Below are 13,879 nucleotides of genomic sequence, written 5' to 3' on the forward strand. Positions count from 1 at the left end.
AGCGGCTGGAGAGCCCTCTCAAAACCACATGGAGAACTCAGCTTCTTTAATCAGCATGGAGAATGCCCCTTCACCAAGCCGCATGGAGGGGGCGCGAGAGAGAGTGAGCGAGAGAGAGAGCGAGAGTGAGAGCAAGAGAGGGAGAGCACCAGATCCTCAGAGAGTCAGAGAGAGCGTGAGACCAAGAGAGAGCACAAGACCGAGGGAGAGAGAGACCCAGAGAGTGAGTCCAAGTGAGAGAGAGAGTCCGAGTGAGCGAGTCCCCGCTAAAATGTTTGCAGCTGCTTATATATCCCTGACTGCATCCTCTGACACAGTGGGTGTTGCAACCAGTTCTGACTATTCACAGAACCCTACACAGGCTCTGTAGGCTCCTTCAGTACCGTCCCACAGCTCAAGACTCCTCCCATCTTTTGGTCCTTGGAAGTATCAAAGCCATTTTGCATGACAAAGACACTAGCAACTAGCCCCAGGCATGCAAAGATGTCTTAAAAGCTGCTTCCTTTCCCCCATCCCCCAGCCACAAACTCTGGGGTTTGTTTTTGGACACCCCTGTTTCTGTAACATTTCTATATACTAACAATAAACATTTCCATTCACAATAACATTTAAAAGAACAAAATAATTAGAAGTAAATTTTAACAAAGAAATTCAAAGACTACAAAGTGTTGCTGAGAGAAATTGAAGGAAGTCTAAATAAATTAGAGACATGGTGTGTTTGTGGATTGGAAAAGTCAATATTGCTAAGAAAGAAATTCTCTAAAATGATCTATAGATTTAAAATAACTCTAATCAAAATCTCAGCAAGAATTTTGTAGAAATTAAAAAAACAGCCTTAAAATGTATGAGTGCAAATGGCCCTCAATAGCTATAACAATTTTTAAAAATGAACAAAAACAGGGGATTTATTCAACCCAATTTCAAAACTTAGTATAAAGCTATAGTAATTAAGATAGTGTGGTACTGCTATAAGGATAGACATCTAAATCAATGGAACAGAATTGAGAAAACAAAAATTAACCATTACATTTACAATCAATGATGTTCAACAAAATTGACAAGGCAATTCTACAGGGAGAAATTCTACAATATATGAAATAGAGTGAATAAAGAACCTTACATCATACAAAAACTTTAACCCAAAATGGATCATAGACCTATCTGTAGGAGCTAAAACTATAGAACTTCTAGAAGAAAACAGAAGAGAACATCATGGGTTATGCAAAGAGTTCTTAGACAGGAAAACAACAACAAAATCCATTTTTAAATGTATATATTAGACTTAAGACAATAAATGGCTAATGAGCATGTGAATAGATGCTTAATTCCATAGTCCTTAGGGAAGTGCAAGTTAGAACTACAATACAGTAACACTTCATACTCACTAGAATATCTATAATCAAAAAGATAAACAGCATCGAGTTAAAAAAATAGAACTCTCTGGTGGGAAGATTAAATGGTACAGTCATTTTGGAAAACAATCTGAAAGTTTCTTAAAAAGTCAAAATAAACTTACTGAATTATTCTGCTATAGCCTCATGGAAAAAGAAAAAAAAAAAAAAACTACAGACTAGAAAGCTTAAATAACAGAGATTTATTTTCTCACAATTCTAAAGGCTGTGGGCAGGTCTGATTTTTTCAATGCCTCTCTCCTTGACTTGCAGATTACTGCATTCTTACTGTGTCCTCACGTGGCCTTTGCTTTGTCACATGTGTCATGTATAAGAAAGCATCCCTGAAGAGAGTCACTCACACACATTTGTGTCTTCCCACAATGCCAGGTTTATTAGGAGAAATCTCCCCAATAAGCCAAAGGAGTCACACGCAGGTTACACACAGAAAGGGGGAGCTTATACTAGAGAAGTTAGCAAAGCAATCATCCAGCATGAAGTCCCAGTCACTGGTGGCCTCCGCAGGTGGAGAGGTGAGCATTGGTCTCAGTAACAACATGTATCCAGTGGGGTAGAAGCCCAGCAGGTCTTTGAGCATGATCTGTCCCCAAGCATTGGGTGGTTGGAGCTCTGAGTTCTTACAGAGTTCATATAGCCCACCAGGGTGGAGGTCCCACTCATATCAGTGTCCAGATAGAGTCCTTATCCAAGTGGTTTTAGACATTCTGGGTTCCTTCTAAGGGCATTCTAATTACACTACATTAACTCAGTCTTGACATAGTGCTTGACATGACTGTAATGGCTGACAGCAACTCCATATTGGATTGTCAAAGGTGTCTAAAAAGTCTGCTCTGCTCTTGGTCTATGTAACATGTATCCCTGGTGAGTAGTCCTTTTCATATAAGGACACCAGTAATATTGGATTTGGTACCCACCTTATCTCCTCATTTAACTCTAATTACTTCTCTAAAAGCACTATCTCCAAATATAGTACAGTCCATAATATTTCTACCCTAGTTATCTACCAAAAAGAAATGAAAATATATGTTTACACAAAGACTTGTATGTGAGTGTTCACAGAAGTGTCACTGATAATGGCCATAAACATAAAACAATGTTAATGTCCATAAACTAGAGAATGGAGAAACAAAATTTAATCTATCCATCCAATGGCATAATACTTAGCGATGTAAAATGAATGCTGTACTGACCCACCTCAAACAGATGAGCCTCAAAAACACTGTGCTAAATTAAAGGAGCTAGACACACAAAAGACTACATTTTGTGAGAGAAACTCTGGGTTCCTCGGAGTGGATTAAGAAACTACTCAGACACTCTCCATCTGAGGAAGGAAAGGAAGGGGTTTCCTCTAGTGGAAAATCGCCCCAGTTTCTTTATTAGCCAGGGTTTTTTATCCACTTTCCACATGCGGAAATACTTAAGGAAAATATGCAGCCCTTCCCCAAATGGTAGGGCATGAAAGGGAAATGCAAATCAATACAGGGTTGAAACATCCAGGTATTTTACACAAGGTCAAAAGCACTTCCTCTTACTTTATCATTCTGTTCTTCACATTTTACTGACAAGGAATTGAGGCTTTACAGAGAAAAACAGAGCAGGTCCCCTTTTCCTTAAAAGCCACTTTGTATTTCTATTCTATCTTTGAAATCCCCCGAGGGTGGGATTCAGAGCAGGCCTGGAAGACCACCTGCCGGCCAAGGGCCCAGCTGGGGGTGGCTCTGCACAGCGGTCAGAGTCTCTTAAACCAAGCCTGTCTGCTTCCCACATCTCCCCATGCCTGTCTGTCCCCCACAATTTTGTGCAACTACATTTACATAAAATACCCAGAAAAGACAAAGCTATAGAGAAAAAAAAAATCAGTGGTTGCCTGAGGCTGGGTATAGAACTGAGGGTTAAACTTACAAGGTCACAGGGAACTTTGGGGAATGGTAGAAATATGTTAATAGCTGGATTATGGTGATGGTTGCACAACTCTGTAAATATACTGACAATCATTAAATTGTATCCTTACACTGAGTAAATTTTATGTTATGTAAGTTATACCTCAATAAAGCTATGAGAAGGAAACACGTGTAAGGAAAGAAATAGCATTGGGATTCGTGATTGAGTTGGCCCGTGAATTTCAGCCCTTTCTGCATACGTCACATGACCCTATGGAAATGGCATGTTTATTTTACAAATATTTCTTGTCATTTAACAAAGTAGTTTGAAATGAAGTTTTAATCTTGAGACCTTGGTTCTCAAGAGAAGTCAAACATCGTCAGACTTTCTATTATGGAAAAGCTTTGTTATTTGGAATCTATTTTCAGCACTGGTTTTGATTCAAGACCACAAAGCTAATTTCAAAATCTGAAAAAGATATTGTTAAGCATTATTTTTCGCCATAGTCAATTGGGAGTGAAATACAATAGACAGTTCTCATTTTCATTAAAGATCAAAACTACAACAGAAATTACACTATAGGTAAGATGTCAATTTGTTTTAAAATGCATGTCAATGATGGCATTCATTTATCGATTTTGCTTCCAGAATCCCATTTATGTGGAAAACAATAAACAATGGGCTGTTCTTTGTTTCTTGAGTGATTTCTCATTTCAATTAGAATTTTTCAAACAACTGTGGAAACTGTAATGTCACTAAAATGATTTCTCAAAACCTCAAGTCTTCACAATCCTTTTGGACCTGACCCCACTTCCCAAGCCAGAAGTCATTTCCAGCATTATTCTAGGAACTTAATTGTATTTTTTATTTGTACTGCACTGCTTAACATTTCATATAATTTGGATATACTTTTTGCATCTAAAGCCAATTTGTGTTTTAGGTGAAACCCTGAACTGCATTAACTTACCACGAGCTCTGACCTCAGAGCTATATCAAATCATAACACCAGTGCCCAGTTTGCAAAATCAAAGGAAGGCATGCAGTAAGAATGTCTTTCTGTGTTGGCTAATGAAGCGTTATTTTCCAAAGTCAAAACCTCCTAGCAGGCAGACATTTTTAATTATCTCATTTCCATAGTCCAAGTTTTAAAGTTCAAATTATAATTGCCACAGAACATCCAGAGAAATCATATCTGTTTCTTCTTAATTTCTCAGAATTTCAAGGAAAAAATTCAGATGCCAAGTGATAGAGAACATTAAAATAAACACACAAATTTAAAGAACTAGATATGAAGCTGTATGATATAACTGAAATAGACCAAAGTTGAACCCAGATTCATCAGAGTTTAGTTTCAGTGCTGCTTCTCGTCCATTATGTCATGCTGAACAAATTATTTTCCATCTCTACCCCTAGTTTCTCCATTGGTAGAAGGGTGTAATTATAACTACTTTTCAGGATTATTCTGAGGACTGAGTCAAATATGTAAGGAAATTCTTAACCTGAGATATTTGAACTGATATCAGGTTGACTGCAAAGTCCCTAAACCTGCAAGAGAACTTTGGTATATAGAGTGTCCCTAGTTTTCATCAGTTCTCAAAAGAGTAGGTATGCTAAAAATTTACCAAGATGGGACACGTGGGTGTTTGGTAAATATAAGTTTGACAACTTTTGAAATGTGTATAATATCTTAATCTCTTTTCTTCTCCTTTGTGAAGCAAATGGTTATATTAAAATTGCAAACAGAAAGAGATTCCATTCAGAAGCCTCTTTTATACCATGTGTACAGCTGCACTCAACAGACAGTGAGAGGCAGTGCATCTTCATGGTAAAAATGTGGGCTTTGGTTCTAGACCTGATTCCCCAGCTCACTTCATTTGACCTTGGACGAGTCACTTAACCCATATGTGCCTCAGTTTCCTCATCTATAAAATAGGGACAATAATAATATTTAACTCACAGGGTTATTCTGAGCAAGAACGTGAAAATTTTCAGCCAATGCCTGTCTGACGATAAGCACTGAGACTGAAGAAATAAATGATCTGCACTCCGCCCTCATGGAATTCAGTCTAATGGGGTCTATTTAAATGATCCAGCCCAGGGGTTCCCCAAGTCCCATTATGATTAGTTATACTGGCCACTGATCTTTTGCTATAGATGATCTCACTAGAGGTGGAAATACTGATGCTGAAATCTCTGTATTTTCCCTAAAAGAGAATGCTATCTTCTCTACATAAGTAGCCTCTGTTCCTACACTTTTATTGCCTCACAAACTTTTGCATAGTCTTATTAATCTTTGAGCATGTTAGCAAATATTAGAATAATTTCAGACAGAATCAACTTTATGTAAATGATAATAACAATAATCATCCCTTATTTAATGATTGCCATGTGTCCGCCTTATATTAGAAAATTTTTACTCATGAGTTTACTTAATCATTGCAGCCATTCTTTAAGATGGATATTGTCATACACATTTTATAGATGAAGAAACAAAGTTGAGCTAGGTTTATGTGATTTCTCAGAGAGCAGCAATTATTTATGGAGCCAAGGTTCCAGTTCAAGTTGATCTCTTAATTAATCAAGATGGTAGCTTTACTTTAGGTTCTATAATCTAAGAGATACCTTACAAAGTTTATTCCTATCATAAAATATTGCCTTTGAAAATTCCAGCATGATTTTTAAATGCCAGTATGCCTGTTAAAAGTAACTTATTAGCACGTTTCCTTTCTCTCTCTGTCTCTCTCTGTCTCTCTCTGTCTCTCTCTCTCTCTCTCTCTCTCTCTCTCTGTCTCTCTCTCTTTCTCTCTCTCTCTCGCCTGTGCCTTTCCCCACCCTGTCTCTGGTACTGTCTCACTGAGTACACCATATCCTTTCCCTTTCTTCCCCAATGGACGACAAATATCCTTGCTTTTTTTCTGCTAAGTTCCAATGGTCTTTCTTTTACCTCTAATTCTTGTTTCCTGAGCCCACGCAGCCCAGTTAGCTCCCTTCTTCCATAGCTCACTTCTACCTCTGTGACTTTCTAAAGAAACTTTTGCTTGTATTTGAGTCTTGGCTCTGAATTCTTTCTTAGCCATAACTCAAGTACTGAGGTTATTGAACCGAGATCCAATAGACAGGAGCATTTTGATGCCATTTCACTGCTAACAGCGTCACGCTTAGACACAGTGGGCAAAGATCTCTATAGCCCCCATGGACATGAAGTTGTCCAAAACAGGAACAAACATTAAAGAATGTAAAAAAATAAAAAGTAACATTAAATCACTAGCAAGATGTATTAGTCAGGGTTCTCCAGAGAAACAGAACAAATAGAAATACACACACACCCCTATCTATATATGTATGTATACAAGTATATATGTTTATGTGTGTATGTATATACATACATACACACATAAACATATATGTGTGTGTATATTAAGAGACTTATTATAAGGAACCAGACCAAATAATTATGGAGACTAACAAGTCCTACCATCTGTCATTTCCAAATTTGCAAGCTGGAGATCCGGGAGATCCAATGGTATAGTTCCAGTCCAAGTCCAAAGCCTGAAAACTGGGAGAGCCAGTCCTGTATGTTCCAGTCTGAGTGCAGGAGAAAAACTGATGTCCCATCTTGAAAGCAGTCAGGCAGAAAGAATACTTGTTTATTTTTCCCTTTGGTTCTATTCAGGTTTCCAAAATATTAGATCAGACCCACCCACATTGGTAAAGGCAAATTGCTTTATATATGATTTAAATGTTAATCTAATTTAGGAACACTCTCTCAGACACACCAAGAATAATGTTTGATCAAATATCTGGACACTTCATGGCCTAATCAAGTTGACGCATAAAATTAACCATCACATAAGACACTGCGAAATATCTGTCCTAACAGGTAAAGTGCATATTCTTAGCATAAGTTATAGTTATTAGTGAAATATTCATTTCTAATATTTTGCTTCATAAATCCCACAATTAAAACACATTTTCCCAATGTTAAACTTGTCCATGTTGACTAAAGCTTGTTGATATCAAGTACCTTCATTTATTTTTCCTATTTTTTCTGTTTCTCCTTTTTCAATTTCCAATTCTTTTTAAGTTTCATTTAGGTCATTTTGATCTAGTAAGTTTTTTGATCTGCTAAGTTTTCATTAATATATGTTTATGGTTTCTCAGAGTTCTTACAAACTGTTAAGCAATTTTCTTAAAACTGTTAACCTATTGATTAACAAAAAACCCTCAAAAATACAGTGTTTACAGTTTTATGCATTTAATTAATTTCAAAGTTAGTAACATGTTGTAGAATTTTAAGTTATTTCCAATGAGATTATGTAAATAGATACAAACACACATAATTTTTATAGCAGTGACTCTGTGCCTGTTAACTTTTACAGTTCAAACTATATAAAATATCCAAGATATGCCTCTTTGTATGTAGAGTAGTCCCCCTTACCTAGAAAGGATATATTCCAAGTCTCCTAGTGGATGCCTGAAACCATGAATAGTACCAAACTCTATATACACTATGTTTTTTTTTCTATACATACACACCTATGGTAAAGTTTAATTTCTAAATTAGGCACAATAAGAGATTAAAGTTAATAATAAAATTGAACGATTATAACAACATGCTGTAATAAAAGTTATGTGAAAACTCTTTCTCTCAAAATATCTTATACTGTACTCACCCTTCTTCTTGTGATGATGCAGGATGATAAAGTGTCAAATCTATTTCTGAATCTGTGGAACCGTCCCTTAGTAACTGGCTTGGTGTCACTCATTTCAGGGGATCCCATGCTAAAGTCTTCAGTTAGACTCAATGGTTTCTGATGCAACCCATTGCTGTCAATTAAAACACATTTTCTGTTAGTGTTTCACTGACAAATTTAATGCCTTTTACACCTTGGTTTTTGTTGTTGTTTTTTGACTGTTTGATGTTGGTAAGTACTTTATAATACCCTAAAATCCAGAATCTAAACAAAACTTCTCAGGTAAAAGAAACACACAAAAACTTATTTAGCATTCTTATAGAGTGAGAAAACTAAAATCTAACAGACTATATATGTATTTTCCCATAGTAAGCACAAGGAGAAGTCAAAAATATTGTGAGTCTCAAGAATGTTTGAATAAGAGCGCAATCCCATCTGCCTTTTACATCTTAACTAAAGCACTTCTCACACTCCGTGATCATAACTTTTGCAATCTGAGGTGTCACAGCAAAACTCGCATAAATTTATTTTTCCTTCTTCACAATTTCATGGATAGAAGATTTATTCTTACCACAGACTTTAAGAACCTCAGCATATGATTTTTTCTTTCCTTATTATATTACATCCAGAACTTTCACTCTTTTACTTCTTTATGGCTTCTCTTTGGCGTATCTGAATTGCCAGCATCACTACTCTTGAAATTTAGGGCCATTTTGAAGTAAATAAGAATGACTTGAACACAAGCTCTGTGATTCTGCAACACTGGATCTGATACCAAGATGGTTAGGAAATGATGAGGGGGAGGGGAGCCAGGTGGAGAGATTGAACAAAGAGAGACTGACACTCCAGAGGGTACCATGGGAGATTGCACCTTGCTGCTCAGAATAGCTCACAATTGATAATTTATGAATGGTTGACTTTTGGGATTTTCCTTAATATTTTAAGACCATAGTCGCCCTAGAGAAACTGAGACTTTGGAAAGAGAAACTAAGGATGAGGGGAGACTATTGCACATTAGCCATTTCACCTGGTTCAACCTAATAGATTTAGGACTGGTTTCTCAGGGTTTTCTTTTTCTAATACTTTTGTATAAAATATATTTTCAGGCCATTTTAATAATTCATTCTTTCTTGTCCATGAGTTCTTAGCTCAAATTTCACTTTTTTACTGAGGTGTCCCTAGACCAGCCAATGTAAAAGCACCAAACCTTTGTCAAGTAAAATTCATACCTCACACTGTTACTTCTTTACATCCACTAGTATCTGAAGGACTAATTTGTTTACTTATTAAAATCTGTCCACTCTAAAATGAAGGTACATAATACCTGCTATACAGCAGCTATGCAAAAATATTGAATACATAAGTGACCTAATAGATTAATATTTATGCTTCTGTTGTCTGAAGAGATCATATGAAAACTTTTTGGGATATGTTCTAAATGTTTTATTGCCTAAAATGAGTTTTTAAAACTTTAATTATAAGAGGGAGTCAAGAAGTTGAAAGGCCCCAGGCTCTTAAGATAAAGGAGCACAAGTGTGGAACTGGGGTGAGGGGTCAGAAAGAGGGAGAAAGAGAGCAAAGGTAAATGCAAGCAAAGACACTGGCTGCCATAGCTCCATAGTTGCTTTTTAAGAATGTTTGTATCATAAAGGGCCTTGGAAGACAGAGACAGTCTCCCTTCAAAGCAGCAGGCAGGTGTGATAACTGTCTGGTGTAGTAAAGGTAATGTCACCTCCTGGAGCAAAGGACACATATGAAATCTGGTTCTTCCACTTGTTTGTAAGGAATTTTACCCACTTTGAGTTTCATGTTTCTGATTCTGTAAACATGTTTTAACAAAATATGCCTGAAGAGAAGTTCTGAGAAATAAGATGACAGGATGACTTGTACCATAATAGGCACATCTTGGGTATGCAATGCCCATCTGATTCTTTTCTTCACTTTGCCTTCCTTCTCTGTATTCTATCCTGCATTCCTCGAGTTGTCTTTAAAAGTCAAAATGTTCACATTCCCTTGGAATATCTCAAGCTAATTCAAATTGTAAAAGAAGTCTTATTGCAGCGCTATTCACAATAGCCAAGATTTGGAAGCAGTCCAAGTGCCCATCAGTATATGAGTGGATAAAAAAAGCTGTGGTGCATTTACACAACGGAATACTACTCAGCTGTAAAGAAGAAGGAAAGCTTACTTTTTGCAGCAACATGGATGGACCTGGAGAACATTATGCTAAGTGAAATAAGCCAGTCAGAGAAAGACAAGTACTATGTGATTTTATGTTTATGTGGAATCTAATGAAAAAAATAAACTAACATACAAAATGGAAACAGATTCATAGATACAGAGAACATACTGACAGCTGTCAGAGGGGAGGGGTATTGTGTGAATGGATGAAAAGGTAAAGGGATTAATCGAATGGAAAAAAAACATAGACACTGAAAACAGTATGGTGATGACCAGAGGGAAAAGAGGATGAAGGGGGTAGAAGAGGGTAAAGGGGGGCTACATGCTGTGGGAAGGAGACGTGACTTAAGATGGTGAACACGCAATACAAGACACAGATGATGCATTATAGACTTGTACACCTGAAATCTATATAATTTAATTAACCAATTTCACCCCAATAAACTCAATAATTTAAAAAAAACTATTATTCATGAAACTCACTTACATATAATGAGCCTAAATATTTCTGAACAAAACAAAACCTAAGTACAAAGTAGACATCATAGAGTCCTGTATAATCATATAAAACTCTTCTATCACAAGCTCTGTCTTTCACCCAGATATGATTCTCTGACTTCTCCAACATCTTATGGAGCACTCACGCAATGGAGAGAGAGGAGGGAATGTGTCTGTGTGAAATAAGTTTACCTGCAAATAAAGAAAATCCAACAAACAGTGGCTTCAAAAAGTAAAGAATTTATTTGGCTCATACAGAAAGAAGCCAAGGCTGGTATCAGTTTAAGTGCGATGATGCTATCAAAGATTTTTCTAACCTGCCATACTCAACAGGCAGGCTCTCGGCATTAAGCTGTTTCTTTTTAGTGACATCAGATGAACTACATAAACAGTACATATTTAACTCTTGGGTAACTCTTAAACTCTCCCTTCAAAGTTCTTTAAAATTTTCTTAACACGACTTTCTGATCACATATCTCATTCTATGCCAATGGACTGCATTTTAGTCCCAGAACACTGAAAGCTGCCACCAGCCTTTTATAAATATTTCCCTATCAGAAGGTCCTGGGCATCTCATGGGTAACATTTCTCATACCCCACTATTAGGCAAGGATTAGGCACCAAACTCTTTCATGTTCATTTGACCTTCCTGGTAGAATGCTCGTTAGATTCTTTTATTCCACTGACTAATATGTTTATGATGTTGAAATTCAAACAGACTATCGCAACTGATCTCATCTGGGGTCACAACCCTTTTCCTGTCTCAGATAAACCAAGAATGGTTTGCCCTATTCAAGAAAAGCAGTTACAATTAATGGAATGACATGTGACCCTATCCCCTCAGTATAGACACCACTAGGTCGAGCTGTGTCAGCCCTAAAGTTGGGGCCACTGTAGAGAAGTAGGTAAGAGGAAAAAGCACTGTGAGTATCTCACTCCACTTCAGAAACAGGCAACTGCTTACATATCAAAAAATGTATTTCTTTTTCAGAAAACAAGAACACTGGTCTTAAGCAGTCCCGGGTAGCTGCACCAACTTCACACAGAATCAAAAATCTATGCCTTTTCCATTCTTCTCTACCACCATCATAACTCATACCTCTTGCCTAATAGATGGCTGTGGATCCTCCTGGGCACCACTCAGGAGGACCATGAAGGAGATGTCTTCTCCGAAATCCTCAGCTGATTGCCACCTATATATCTTTGGTAATAATGGCATCACATGGCCACCTCTGGTTCAAAATAATCTGGGGAGTGGAATATTTTAGTAGCAAAATTTGGCTTTTGTTAGTAAGGAAGAAAGAGAGAATAGATATTGGGTAGATAATTGGCAACATTTGTCAAGTGATAAACTGGGAAGTGAGATTTCACTAACTTTCATAAAATACAACTGTTTCCATTTATTAGCTATTGTCACATTTTGAATTATTTTTTATTGAATCCAATGAATGAACTTTAAGTCTCATTCAAGTTTTAAGTTGAGACAAAAGTCCCATATTTCTTCTGTTATATTCATCATTTTCTTAATATCTTGAACTCCTCCATTCTTCCTCCTGGGCCCATTGCCATTATGTCAAAGTCTTCAGTCTCAACCCACTAAAATTCATAGCAGTCAAATGGTTAAAGTCACAGTTCCTAGAAAATTCACCTGTACGTGATTAACTAAAGCAATCTGAAAAAGTAAGATATTTCACTGCCTGCTACATAACATTTCTCCAGCCCCAGCCCCAGTCCCTGTAAAAATAAAATATCTTTAATGGAAGCCAACTCATTACCCCATAAAATTACTACAACACATGTGCTCGAAAATGTAAGACAGATATTTTTAACTTGGCATTCCATAGTAAACCACAGAAACGTTCTCCAAGAAATGATTTCATTTTGATGGTTTTATATTTATAGTCACATTTTTGGCAGGCAATCCCAGAGACAAAATTTTGATAGCAAACTGGTCTGTGGGCTGGAATTCAGACTTCTGGTTGCTCATTTGTTTGAATAGTTTACCTGCACTGTGTACCTGACACATTGATCTGGGAATCTGGCTCTATGCTTTCTGGCTGTAGATCTCCTCTTGCTAGCTTTCCTCCTGTCCTCCATACTCAGGACAGTTATTACTTTAGCATGTGTGGAGTGATAAAACAGTCTGGATCTGAGTTGCCACTCTGGCACTTGATAGCAGTATGACTCTGGACAAATTACATAACACTCCTTTGCCTCAGTTTTCTCATATATAAAATGTCACAATAATATATATTTCATAAAGCTGCTATGAGGATTAAATGAGTTAATATATTAAAGTCCTTAGTATAATACCCAAATTATAGCATTATATAAGTGATAGCCATTATTATTATCATCCAGGTGGATGACAGGACATGCCCTAAATTAGTCAGCAAAATGACTCCCTAAAGTAGGCCTTTTAAAACCAGAATAAAAGAACTGCATAGAAATATGTGCAGAAGGGAAGAGATCCTTATAGAATAAGGGACTCAGGAAGCTCAGTGGTCAGTGAATTGATACCAGTGAATTGGGATTCAAATTCATCATTTTTTCTGGATACTTATGGATTATAAAATGTCAGAGAATAGAAAAACTGCAGAGTTTTTCTTACACAGTTTCTTTATTTTACAAAGAAAAAAACAGAGTATGTGAGTTAATATAAGGTTACATAAGTAGTTAGTGGAGAACTGGTACTGTAATCCAAGTTTCCTGAGGCGGTGATCTTTTACGTGTGTGAAGGCAAGAAAATTTCTTCTTTCCCACTGAGGTAAGAATGGGAAGAGGAGGAGGAGAGTAATGAACCCCAGAAGCATCTGCTTAAAAAGAGGCCCATCCAAACTTGGTAATATTTACATAACACATCTTGAAATTTTAGAAGTCTTTGTGTTTGGATCTCTATAGCTGTTTATTCAGCTGATGCTTTATCGCCATTTCTTACAGTGGAATTTACAACTTTTTAAAAATAGTGCATGTGCAGCTTGAAACCTTCAAGATAGGCCAAAAAAATGGGAGTTAAGGTCTGCCATTTGGAGGCCAAACTGACAATCTTGTGTTGTTCCTGTTTTCATCTTTCCCTTGGATCACAGCCACTGATTTCAGAATGATTCCCAGCATCATGATACACATTTGTGTAACATTTTCATTTCCCAGCATGGCTTCCTCATCGCACTGAACCCTCCCCGCCACTCCCAGTAATGCTTTATCACCAGCTTC

Source organism: Furipterus horrens, unplaced genomic scaffold (assembly GCF_987537825.1).
Source record: "Furipterus horrens unplaced genomic scaffold, mFurHor1.1.pri manual_scaffold_2, whole genome shotgun sequence".
Taxonomy (NCBI): domain Eukaryota; kingdom Metazoa; phylum Chordata; class Mammalia; order Chiroptera; family Furipteridae; genus Furipterus; species Furipterus horrens.